This window comes from Macrobrachium nipponense, chromosome 48, assembly GCF_015104395.2.
Source record: "Macrobrachium nipponense isolate FS-2020 chromosome 48, ASM1510439v2, whole genome shotgun sequence".
Taxonomy (NCBI): Eukaryota; Metazoa; Arthropoda; class Malacostraca; order Decapoda; family Palaemonidae; genus Macrobrachium; species Macrobrachium nipponense.
This window is the reverse complement of record NC_087223.1, coordinates 22,477,528-22,490,027: the sequence shown is the minus strand read 5'-3', so window position 1 is coordinate 22,490,027 and position 12,500 is coordinate 22,477,528.

Here is a 12,500-nt window from a genome sequence, read left to right as displayed (position 1 = left end):
AATGCTCCTATATTTTAGCCACAGACTTATTTGTGATAAATATATTTACAATCGCCCTCAGATCTTGAAAACTACTGAGGCTAGAGGGCTGCAAATTAGCACGTCGACCTTCCACCCTCCAATCGTCAAACGTACCAAATTGCAGCCCTCTAGCCTCACTAGTTTTGATTTTATTAAAGGTTAAAGTTAGCCATGATCGCGGTGCCAACAGCGCAGGCCACCGCTGGGCTGTAGCTGAGAGCTTCATGGGCCGCGCATTTTTTACTTGGTTTGAATGGTTTGTGACCCCCTTGTGCATCAAATTTAACGTTACATAAAAAACGTACTTAGATATACATTTAATTATATTTTTATATCTCACATAAGTATACTAAAACACAGAGTTGGTCCACGTGGCTTCGAAATAGCGTATCCCATCGTCCTATCTTTGGACACCTACGAATTTCAGGGGCGGCGTCTAGTGGTTGCGACAGGTCCTGTGGCTAGTCTTTATCAGCAGCGGTTTTGGGGTCCGACAGTCTTGTGATTATATTGGTGTCCGCTTCTTTTTCGTCTTGTTCTTCTTCTTCTTGTTCTTCTTCTTTTTCTTCTTCTTCTTCTAACTTGCTATTGCATTTGTCGTCTTCTGCAACGGCGTCAATAACCTGGTCGTTGAGACGCCAGTAAGAACTAACCAATCAATCAATCGTTTTCTACAACTTCGTGTAATAGCATTCACTCGTCTCAGTGTGATGTGGCTACCTGTGCCGTTAACCTGTGTGGATATATTTGGTTAAATTTAATGTTTTAAGAGAACGTCACTATAAAAACAAAGGCACTGCGGCACTTTTCGGAATGAGTTCGAGTGGTTGGACAGCAAGATGGAGGGAAGGAATCTGGAATGGAGGTAAAATATAACGCTTAAAAGTGGGTGGTACGCTATTAACCTACGAGGTGGGCTAAACACGTTTTGACTCGTTTTGCGTTAAGTGCTGCTATTTTTATCGCACGAGTTGGTCATATGCAGTAATATTAATCTCTGATATTTTCCCTTACTCGGGGAGTAAGCCTTACAAACTACTACTTTGTTGTTATCATTCTTGTTTGGGGAGGGGAAAGGTCTATGGAAAAGCCTAAAAAGGTCTGAAAAAGGTGTTTCGCTTCGAGTTAAAGATACAGGGACTATAGGTTAGGATATTTATAATATATTTATCAGAATAGAAATGTAAAAAATATATGTTTATGTTAAACAGCACAGAAAAATAATTTCTAATAAAATACAGTGTATTTATTTTAATTTCCGTCAGTGAAACAAGGCTCTAGTTGACCATAGATGTTAACACGTTTTGATTTACGTCAAAAGTTAGGAATAGTATAATGTTTACAACTTAAGTGTGAGGGGAAACTCTTACACGCGTCCTGAGTAAGCTGGAGGTCGGATAACGCCTTGTTGGGAAGAGCTGCTTGCCTTCTTGTGTTGAGTAGATACCTGGCAACCAAGGGAAACTCTTGCACGCGTCGCGAGTAAGCTGGAGGTCGGATCACGCCTTGTAGGTAAGACTGATTGCCTTTGTGTTCTAAGTAAACACCTGGCAACCAGGGGAAATTCTTGCACGCATCCCTAGTAAGCTGTAGGTTGGATCACGCCTTGTAGGCAAGACTTTTGCCTTCGTGTTTTGAGTAAATACCTACCTGGCAACTATTTCCAGTGGGCGTGGCCACTGCCTAGCATACGTCAAGGTTACCACTTATTCAATTTCTGCAACATTTGCTCGTTTCATTTGCATTTCCAAGATATCAGTCGCAGATCTTATCATTCCACCAGCTCGTACGTTCTGTAGGTCCTGCAATTGACATTTAAGGTTGCAGCATTTCTGCTGATGATGCAATTTCTTCTCTCTTTCTGTTTTCTTGAGTTTGTTTCCACATTTTAAGTTTGATTTTTTTTTTGGGGGGGGTTGAGGGAGAATAGGCTGCTGCTCTTATGCTGAAGGACACATATTTATTTTCAATTATGACGTTTTTTTTAAATTTAAGATCCGTTTTCGTTTAATTAGTCGTGAGTTCACAATGAATAGATTTTTTTTGTAGATGAACCAATGTATTTGATTTTTTAAAGTTAGTTTTTATTGATTAATTTAAGAGATTTTCCCTTGAGATAGAATGAACAAAATAGTGATTAGATGGAAAATGTGGAGGTGTAATAGAGAGAGAGAGAGAGAGAGAGAGAGAGAGAGAGAGAGAGAGAGAGAGAGAGAGAGGATGAGTCATCCCAAGGAAAAATCTTAAACTTAAAGCCACCTTGAAAAAAACCCAGAGGAAATCAGCCTCTACTTTAATTCTTTTCGAATATATTTCAATATTTTTTTTTTATTTTCATATTTTTTTGATCCCACAATATCCAGTCCTCATTTGAAGGCAATAACACTTCCCCCCCCCCTCCCCCCAACCGTCCAATCTCCTCTCCTTCAAGTCGTGTGGAGGTGGTGATTGCCATTTGGGTGTGGCTGGTGTTGCCTGCCTCACCCACACACCCCCCACCCCTCCCCATCACCCCCTCAACTCCCCCCTCCCTCCCCATCTGCCCAGTGTTTCTCGTCTGGCCTTCTCTAATTTCCTCTTGCTCATTTTATCTCTGGTTTTCTCTCCTGATTTAAACTTCTGTTTATCTCTTTTTTTTATCATTTTTATCATTTTTTAAGTTTCACTCACTTTATTTTTTTATTATTTCATTGTAGATTCTCTGTCACTTTCAACTTCGTCTCGGTTTGTCACGCATTTTCATTTCCTTATTTTTATCCTCTCTCTCTCTCTCTCTCTCTCTCTCTCTCTCTCTGTAATTTTTTTACTTTTTCATTATTTGTCATTTTTATCAGTTTAATTTTTTTCCGCCTTTTACTATACCTAACTTATTTTCGAAGTCTCTCTCTCTCTCTCTCTCTCTCTCTCTCTCTCTCTCTCTCTCTCTCTCTCTGTAATTTTTTAACTTTTTCATTATTAGTCATTTTTATCAGTTTAATTTTTCCCACCTTTTACCATACCTAATTTATTTTCGAAGTCTCTCTCTCTCTCTCTCTCTCTCTCTCTCTCTCTCTCTCTCTCTCTCTCTCTCTCTCTCTGACTTGAATAAAAGATACTGATATATGAGAAATAAATTATTGAGTTGTAATAGTTTATTAACACTTCTTAGCAACAAAGCAATATTAGGGAACTAGACCATTCCGGCAACACGAAATAGTTCTTTAAGAATTTTCGTATATTAATCCTCTCAGATTGATATAAGACGAAACTTATCTCCAGGCTTAAATATAGAAGTTACTTAGAAACGCCTACTATATCACGGATTCGTCATTTTAATCAATATAATATATAGATTTCCTTAATTTTTTTATCATTGTTTGTAAGATACGTCAAGTTCTGTAAAGACTTATCTAAATTTGCCTGAAGTCGAAAACTGTAGAAAGAGAGAGAGAGAGAGAGAGAGAGAGAGAGAGAGAGAGAGAGAGAGAGAGAGAGAGAGAGACTTCGAAAACAAGTTAGGTATAGTGAAAAGGTGGAAAGGAAAAAATTAAACTGATAAAATGCAAATCATGAAAGAGTTCAAAAACAATTGAAGAGAGAGAGAGAGAGAGAGAGAGAGAGAGAGAGAGAGAGAGAGAGAGAGAGAGAGAGAGAGTTCGAAAACAAGTTAGGTATAGTGAAAAGGGGAAAAAAATAAACTGATAAAAATGGCAAATAATGAAAGAGTTAAAAAAAAACAATTGAAGAGAGAGAGAGAGAGAGAGAGAGAGAGAGAGAGAGAGAGAGAGAGAGACTTCGAAAACAAGTTAGGTATAGTGAAAAGGGAAAAAAATTTTAAACTGATAAAATGACAAATATGAAAGAGTTAAAAACAATTGAGAGAGAGAGAGAGAGAGAGAGAGAGAGAGAGAGATTCGAAACAAGTTGGCATAGTGAAAAGGGAAAAAAAATTTAAACTGATAAAAAATGACAAATAATGAAGGAGTTTTAAAAAACAATTGAAGAGAGAGAGAGAGAGAGAGAGAGAGAGAGATTCGAAAACAAGTTAGGTATAGTGAAAAGGGGAAAAAATTAAACTGATAAAAATGACAAATAATGAAAGAGTTTAAAAACAATTGAAGAGAGAGAGAGAGAGAGAGAGAGAGAGACTTCGAAAATAAGTTAGGTATAGTAAAAGGTGGAAGAAATTAAACTGATAAAAATGACAAATAATGAAAGAGTTCAAAAACAATTGAAAAGAGAGAGAGAGAGAGAGAGAGAGAGAGAGAGAGAGAGAGAGAGAGAGAGAGAGAGCTACGTCTGTGCAACCTAGTTAATGGGTATGCTGGGCAGAAATATGCCCATTCGTCACCTGTAGGGTTCTAGGTCAGTAGGATAGGAGTGGTGTACACCTAATGTTGACAGTGGTTGTACACTTACTACCATTTCGTTCTTTTGATGTTACTGGTAGTATTGTTAGCTGTATCACTACTACTACTACTACTGATAGTACTGGTATATTTATACCCTGTCTCAGTAGAGGGTATAGTAGTGCTTGCATTGATAATGACTATTTTCCACAGTATTAATAGTCAGTTACTGATGACACGCAATGGGAGGTGAACGGATAAACTAATAAATTGAGAGAGAGAGAGAGAGAGAGAGAGAGAGAGAGAGAGAGAGAGAGAGAGAGAGAGAGAGAGAGAGAGAGATATTTTCTTCAGTTGATGGGCAAGACAGACCCTACCCTTTATCCAGAGACAAAACACATGCCCGAAGATACGGTACAGTAATGTGGTGTTACTCAAAGACCGCCGTGGTACTTAAGGGAAAAAAGGTAAAAACGGCCCCCCCCTACCACCCGACCCCCCGTCCCACCGTCCCACCGTTGGCTGGCTGGTAAGAAGGCTGATTCATTTGAATTTTTGTGAGTGGGGTGTCTTAATGTCGTAGTAACATGGGAGTTTCTCTCTCTCTCTCTGTGTTTGACTCAACAGCCTGAATATCATGGCTACTTACGAATGCTTCTGTCATCTGCTCGATTCCCCTGATATTTGATGGTTTCTGACTCCTAAATAAGGCCCACCTGTGTTTGCGTAACTTCCACGAAGGTCATTCTGTAGAGCTGAACTTGCTACAGCTAACCTCTATTTTGTGCGTCCTTGCTTGGACGTGGAGAACTTGTCTGTAGGTCATTTATTAAACGGTTATCTTGCTACAGGAATCTTCCTGTAGATGGTTGATAAGGGATACCTTGCTACTGGAGTCTTTCTGTAGATGGTGCATTAGGGATACCTTGCTACAGGAGTCTTTCTGTAGATGGTGCATTAGGGATACCTTGCTACAGGAGTCTTTCTGTAGATGGTGCATTAGGGATACCTTGCTACAGGAATCTTCCTGTAGATGGTGCATTAGGGATACCTTGCTACAGGAATCTTCCTGTAGATGGTGCATTAGGGATATCTTGCTACAGGAATCTTCCTGTAGATGGTTCATTTATGGCTACCTTTCTATAGGTCGCTTTCTGTAGATGATTAATATTAGTGATGTTACCTTGCTACAGGATATTCCTCCTGTAGGTAATTCATAGTTACCTTTCTACAGGATTCCTCCTGTAGATGATTAATTAGTCAGGTTACGTTGCTACAGGCAACCTTATATGCAAAATTCATTTGAGGTAATCATAGCTAAAGGTAACCTTTCCCGTTGATAATTGCAGTAACCTTAGTACGAATGCCACATCGAAGCCTAATTATCAACAAGAGCCAATCTATCGGCTAAAAAGGCCTCGTTGTGACCCACTGACGCATTCACACGTGAATGATGCTGCGTTCTGCTCCCTGATTGGTCGACTGGCTTTGACCGTCGCTCGCCTGATTGGCTGATTTGGTTCTTCCGTTGGTTTTCCTGAGTAACGGTTTTTATGATGCGTTGCGGCCGGTGTCATCTTCGGTGTTGTGGTTGGCGTTGCCTTGACCTCTCTCTCTCTCTCTCTCTCTCTCTCTCTCTCTCTCTCTCTCTCTCTCTCTCTCTCTCTCTCTCTCTAATACATCTGACTTTTGCAGGTTAGTAAGTAAAGTTTGTGAATACTTAGCATGCAATCTTACAGGCCAGTTGACCACTTGCCAATTCGTGCAATGAATGGCAAAAAACCACCAGTGCAATGTCTTTCCAATGTCTTTGCAATGTCTCCCGTTGCATGTATTTGTTATTGCTCCTGTTGTAACAACACTGACCTTGATACGGCTTTCTGTTGTCATGACATGATGTTGTTATGAGGTAATGATAGATTGGCCTTTTGATATGATTAGTAGCATTATCGTCTTATCAATCTAGAGGTCACTAGAGGTTTGACCTCCAGACAAGGAAACTATATATGGCCACACAGCTATTGGGACCTTTGACCCCAAACTGTTAATTGTGCACCTGGTAGGTAGATGATTGTGGTTGTAGAAACCAAGGTTGTATGAAGGTTTGGGGCCAGGAACCCCAGTCCAGTGGGTTTAAAGATTTACAAGGAATTACAAGGATTAGGATGTCTCAAAGACTTATTATTAATCCATCCGAATAGACATCGTGTGCTCACTTATCTTTTGGAGCAGGTCTTACTGTATATGACGGAGAAATATGGTAATATAGGAGAGAGAGAGAGAGTGTGGGGGGTGGGGCGTTTCCATCAATAATCACTCACCTTCAGGAGACCGCGTGATATGTCAGTAGCTTGACTTCAGGGCATCTCACTTTTGCAAGTTTTTTTTTTTTTTTTATTTTTTTGTCACTTTTGCGTATCTCGTACAAAATTGGTACCTAGGTTTTAGTGTTCATTTCTGTACGTGCGTTCTCGTGCAAGCTTGAAGAGAGAGGCGAGTCGTGCACGTTTTTGGCTACATGTTTTCATAACTTGTATCTATTGTGTCTAATATTTTTTTGGGGGGAGTCTTATTTATAAATATCCTGCAGGAGAATTCATGTCTAAACTGAATCATTCTTCCTTAGTACATAGACACGCCCACCTGCAAAATTTAATCGAAATCCATCCGCAAGTTTCCGTAATATTTCGCGTACAAACAAATTAGTGGGTCACGTGACGCATAGCAGCAACCTCCCTGCGCGACCCGGTGCGTGACGTAACGTAGCTGATGAGCCTTAAGAGAATGCCTGACTTAAAGGATGACGAACAGACAATATGGTATTGTTGGTCGCCGTTAGATCTCTTTTGTGCTAAGGATTCTGCCAAAGTCCTGCTGAGGACCCCTTGAATGGTCCTCAAGAGGCTGAGAACGCTCCAACTTAAGTGTTTACATTATTGTTCTTCTTCTGCAAATTTTTCCACGGGACTTGAGGTATACCTTTCTGTATGTTCTCTGTATTATTATCATTATTACTACTATCATTTACTCGGGGTGTGAGCCTACAAACTAATTTGTTGTTGTTGTTGTGGGGTGGGTAGGAAAGGTCGGTGGAAGAGCTTTTAAAAAGGTCTGAAAAAGGTGTTTGGCGTCGAATTAAAGGTACAGGAATTTGAGGATAGGATATTTATGATTTATTTATTAGAATGAAAATGTAAAAAATAAATAACATGTATGTCAAACAGTTCAGAACAATAATTTCTAATAAAATGTAACGTATTTCTTTTAATTTTCCTTGGTGAAACAAGGTGCTATTTGACCGTAGATTTTACACGTTTTAATTGACGCTAAGTTAGGGATATAATATTTGCAAACTTAAACCATGTGGGGATAATCTTGTGCACGTCCCTAGTAAGCTGGAGGTTGTCTCACGCATTATCATTATTATTATTACCATTCTCCTTTTATTTTAACGAAATCTAGACAAAATATATCTGAGACCCTAACCTACCTTTCAAGGTCACACGTCAATATCAAATCAGCATTTGAAAACATTTGACCTTACACTTCTACCTCTAATGATAGCATCTCTTAATAGTACAACAAACTAATACCACAACTACTACCACCTACCAGACACCTTTGGAAGTAATAGGTGGGACCCGTTACTGAGAAAAACCCAATTTAGCAGAGCAATTTGTTTTATTTTTATTTCTTCTTTAGCGTCATCTTGTTGAGCAGTAGTGCTAAGACCTGGATCCAGGTTAATTGGGGGAACAGGTGTTGTGGTTGTACCAGGTAGCTTGTAATCATCCGTGTCATGACGTGGGATTGGCCCCTGGTGTCATTGGGGAGAGAGAGAGAGAGAGAGAGAGAGAAGTGCATTTGAGTTCTTTCTTGAGAGAGAAAGAGCCAAGAAATATATTCTTTAAGCTGTTTCTAGAGAGAGAGAGAGAGAGAGAGAGAGAGATTGTTTAAGCTGTTTCTACAGAGAGAGTGAGAGAAAGAGAGAGAAAGCCAAGAAATATATTCTTTAAGCTGTTTCTAAGAGAGAGAGAGAGAGAAAGCCAAGAAATATATTCTTTAAGCTGTTTCTAGAGAGAGAGAGAGAGAGAGAGAGAGAAAGGTGAACTGTAACAGATCGGTTCTGACATATTGTGGCTCTCTCTCTCTCTCTCTCTCTCTCTCTCTCTCTCTCTCTCTCTCTCTCTCTCTCTCTCTCTTGTAATTTGTGTCGTATCGACCCGCTACAGGCAGTTCGTGTCTTACCTTGACACACTTTCCAAAAAAAAAGGAACTCTCTTGCCTATCTTTCCAATTTTGTTTATTTTATGTATTTTTTCTAGGCTCCGGAAGTCTCTCACTTCTCTTATGTGTCCAGATCTTCACTCCAGACGCGGAGTCTGGTTGGACTGACAATTTAATGCCCGTAACATGCCCAGGCCCAAAGGAAAATGAGTTTCTGACAATTTTTTTATCTTTAGAATCGAGAGATGATATCTGCCTGCCTTTTCCCTGGATGTATAGGCTAGTGGAACTGGCTACCTAGTGTCCGTAACTAGCCCAGGCAAGGGGAAGGAATAGGAAAAAGGAGGCATGAGAAAAGGAAGGTGTTGTGTCGGGGAAAACGGACAAAGGAAGAGAATTCTAAAGCTATGTTAGAGAATGCTGGATTTTCTCCTCGCTGATCTTATTTTACAAGATCTATTTATTCCGTCTAAAGTCGTGTATTATTATGTCTAGTGCTCTCTATTTATCATAAATAGTGTATATTATATATATACATATATATATATATATATTATATATAATATATATATATATATATATGCTAATGCCATGTAGAAAAGTTCAACAGTGGAGCAGTTGCTAGACTTTTCCACGCAACGGAGGGAGCGAGTGAAAAGAGACTTCCAATATGGCCGCTCGTGGGAGGCACTCGCGCTCCATCGCTGGCCTCTATAATAATGGGCGCCGTGTCCCCTGAACACTGAATATTACATGTCAGCCTCGACTGTGCATCAAGTGGGAGGTGATGCTGTGGAAGGCGTCCGATGTATTTGCTTCAGTTATTGATGAACCTTGTTGGACATCCTAAGCTCATACTTAAGTCAGAGTGGTGTTACGAGAATCCTCGTCTGTGTGGGTTGTTTGACAGCGCCTGTTTAGCAACGCTTTCTCGTATTCATTCCGCCGAGGTCAGAGAAGATAGTTCGAAGGATTTCTGTTGGTTACGCGTTGTCCCGTAGGAGCCGGCAAGCAACCGCGTCTCACGTTTGTCCCGTCCGGATCGACATTAGTATTGGCCCAGTTAAATTCTTGTCCAGTTTTGTCTGGTTTGCCAACAGGCTTTGGAATTCTCCTCAATAATGTGTTTCAAGATTGTCTAACCTAACTCCAAAGGAAGAAACAGCCCCCGACCTACTTGAAACTAGGAAGTGTTTGGGTATCAGGGAACAAAGAGGCAGTGGAGAAATTCTGGAGCCTAAGGTCAAAAGTGACGAAAGTCCCTCATCAAAATAGGTCAGAGTGAGTTATATTCTAGTCATATACTCGATTTGACCTAACATGGTTAAGTTTCTCGTAGCCATACATACATATATACATGGTTGCAAGTTGAATTATATGGGGTATTATACGTATACATGTATATATGCATACAGCCAGTTCAATTAAGCATACAACCCCAAGACAAAAACCAAACTAATAATACCATTCCCTCAACACAAACACCTGCCAACAAACAAACAAACAAACTCCCCCATACACGGCTTTCCCCATCACATACGCAACCTGGGAGCCATGCATATTCAAGAGGTAGTTTGTGTTTGTGCCTTGAGATGAATATAACTCTAAATAACTCTAGAAGTCCTTATGAGGTCATTTGCATCCCGAGCGGAGCGCTGAAGGTAAATGGCGACCTATAGCCATTCCCCAACCCACCCCCCCCCCTCACACCCCATCTCTGTTTATAGCAGAAGAATGGGGCATGCCGGGCATTTGCAAGAGGAATGGGGTATGGGTTCGCTTCTCGTGACGCTGTGCATGGGCTCTCTCTCTCTCTCTCTCTCTCTGAAACAGAGTCGTTGAACCATAACATTGTTCTATAATGGAAAAATTGGTTAATGAACCCTAAATGCATTCAGTTCACTTAGTTCCCCCCAAAACCTTCCTTCCCCCCTGCCCTACTAAGGCAAACCCCATTACCCATTAGCCCCTTAGACTCATCTTCCCCTGAAGAGGAGGAGCAGAAGAGGCTGACAAATTACTCCAATCAAATGAAGAGGACGCAATTGCGGTCATGGAATCAGACTTCGGAACTCTATTTCCAGCTCTGGTTTTCTTGAGTTTTTGTCGAGCGTTCTTCCAGCGCTTACTTTCTAATGATCTCTTCCATCTTTTATTGGGTCCAGCACGTTCTTTCTAAGATATTTTTTTCATCTTTTATTGGGTCTGGGCTAGATTTGCACATTAGTTCGGCAGCACCGTCGGTCTCTTTGTAGAATTCTATTGTAGAAACGCCAGTTTTGTTATTATTGGTGGTGTAGTTTTAGGGACGAAGAGCTTTTGGATACAGCGAATGAGGGAATAAGAGCAAAGACGGATGATAAATTAGCGTCAACAGCAGAAAAAAGTTAAGTATATCATAGTTTAACCAGACCACTGAGGAGCTGATTAACAGCTCTCCTAGGGCTGGCCCGAAGGATTACATATTTTTACGTGGCCAGGAACCAATTGGTTACCTAGTAACGGGACCTACAGTTTATTATTGTGGGATCCGAACCACATTATATCGAGAAATGAATCTAATCACCAGAAATAAATTCCTCTGGTTCCGCGTTGGCCGAGCTGAGAATCGAACTTCGGACACTCGTCCAACGAGGAACTGTCAACAGCAGAGGTAAAGCGGGTGGTTTATGGGTGGGGGGTGGGGGGGAGGGGGATAATGAAAGGAGAAAGACGGAAATCGTAAAAAAAAAAAAGAATGAATCACGACAAAGGAAAACTTCCTGCCGAGTCGACCCCAGAAAATATGCAAATGAATATGCAAATTGGGTGGTTGCAAGCAACGAGCGACCCGGCTCCAAGACGCGCTGTCGGGGCGCTATTACCCACACCCCAAAGAGAAGGTTTGGGTGGGGGGAGTATTTAAACCCCCCTTTTCACCCAGAGATCCTTTTTTTCCTCAAAGGGTCCTTCAAGGATGGATCACGGTGGGACGTCTATCATTCTAATCATGAGGTTTCCCTTCTGTTTAGGATTAAGTGGCATTTTTGGGGGGGGGAGGCGGATTCTGATGTGGTCCATTGTTTGGGTTTTTTCAAGGTGGGATTGGGGTCTCTACCTGTTTTATTTATTTATTTATTTATTTATTTTTATTTATTTATTTATTTATTTATTTATTATTATTATTATTATTATTATTATTATAATTTTTTTCTTTCTTTTTGCTCTATCACAGTCCTCCATTCGACTGGATGGTATTTATAATGTGGGGTTCCGGGTTGCATCCTGCCTCCTTAGGAGTCCATCACTTTTCTTACTATTTGCGCTGTTTCTAGGATCACACTCCTCTGCATGAGTCCTGGAGCTACCTCAGCCTCTAGTTTTTCCAAAGTCCTATTCAGGGAACTAGGGATCGTGCCTAGTGCTCCTCTGATTATGGGTAGCTGATTTCCACTGGCATATCCCATATCCTTCTTATTTCTATTTTCAGATCTTGATACTTATCCATTTTTTCCCTCTCTTTCTCTTCAACTCTGGTGTCCCATGGTATTGCGACATCAATGATTGATACTTTCTTCTTGATTTTGTCAATCAACGTCACGTCTGGTCTATTTGCACGTATCACCCTATCTGTTCTGATACCATAGTCCCAGAGGATCTTTGCCTGATCGTTTTCTATCACTCCTTCAGGTAGCTGATGTTTCTTGCACAGGCTCCAGTGGAGGGCTTTTGCCACTGAATCATGCCTCTTTTTGTACTGGTTCTGTGCAAGTGCCGGGCATTCACTTGCTATGTGGTCTATGGTTTCATTTTTCGTATTGCACTTTCCTACATATGGGAGAGATGTTATTTCCGTCTATCGTTCTTTGAACATATCTGGTTCTTGTAGGGCTTGATCTTGTGCCGCTGTTATAATTCCTTCAGTTTCCTTCTTTAGCTCTCCCC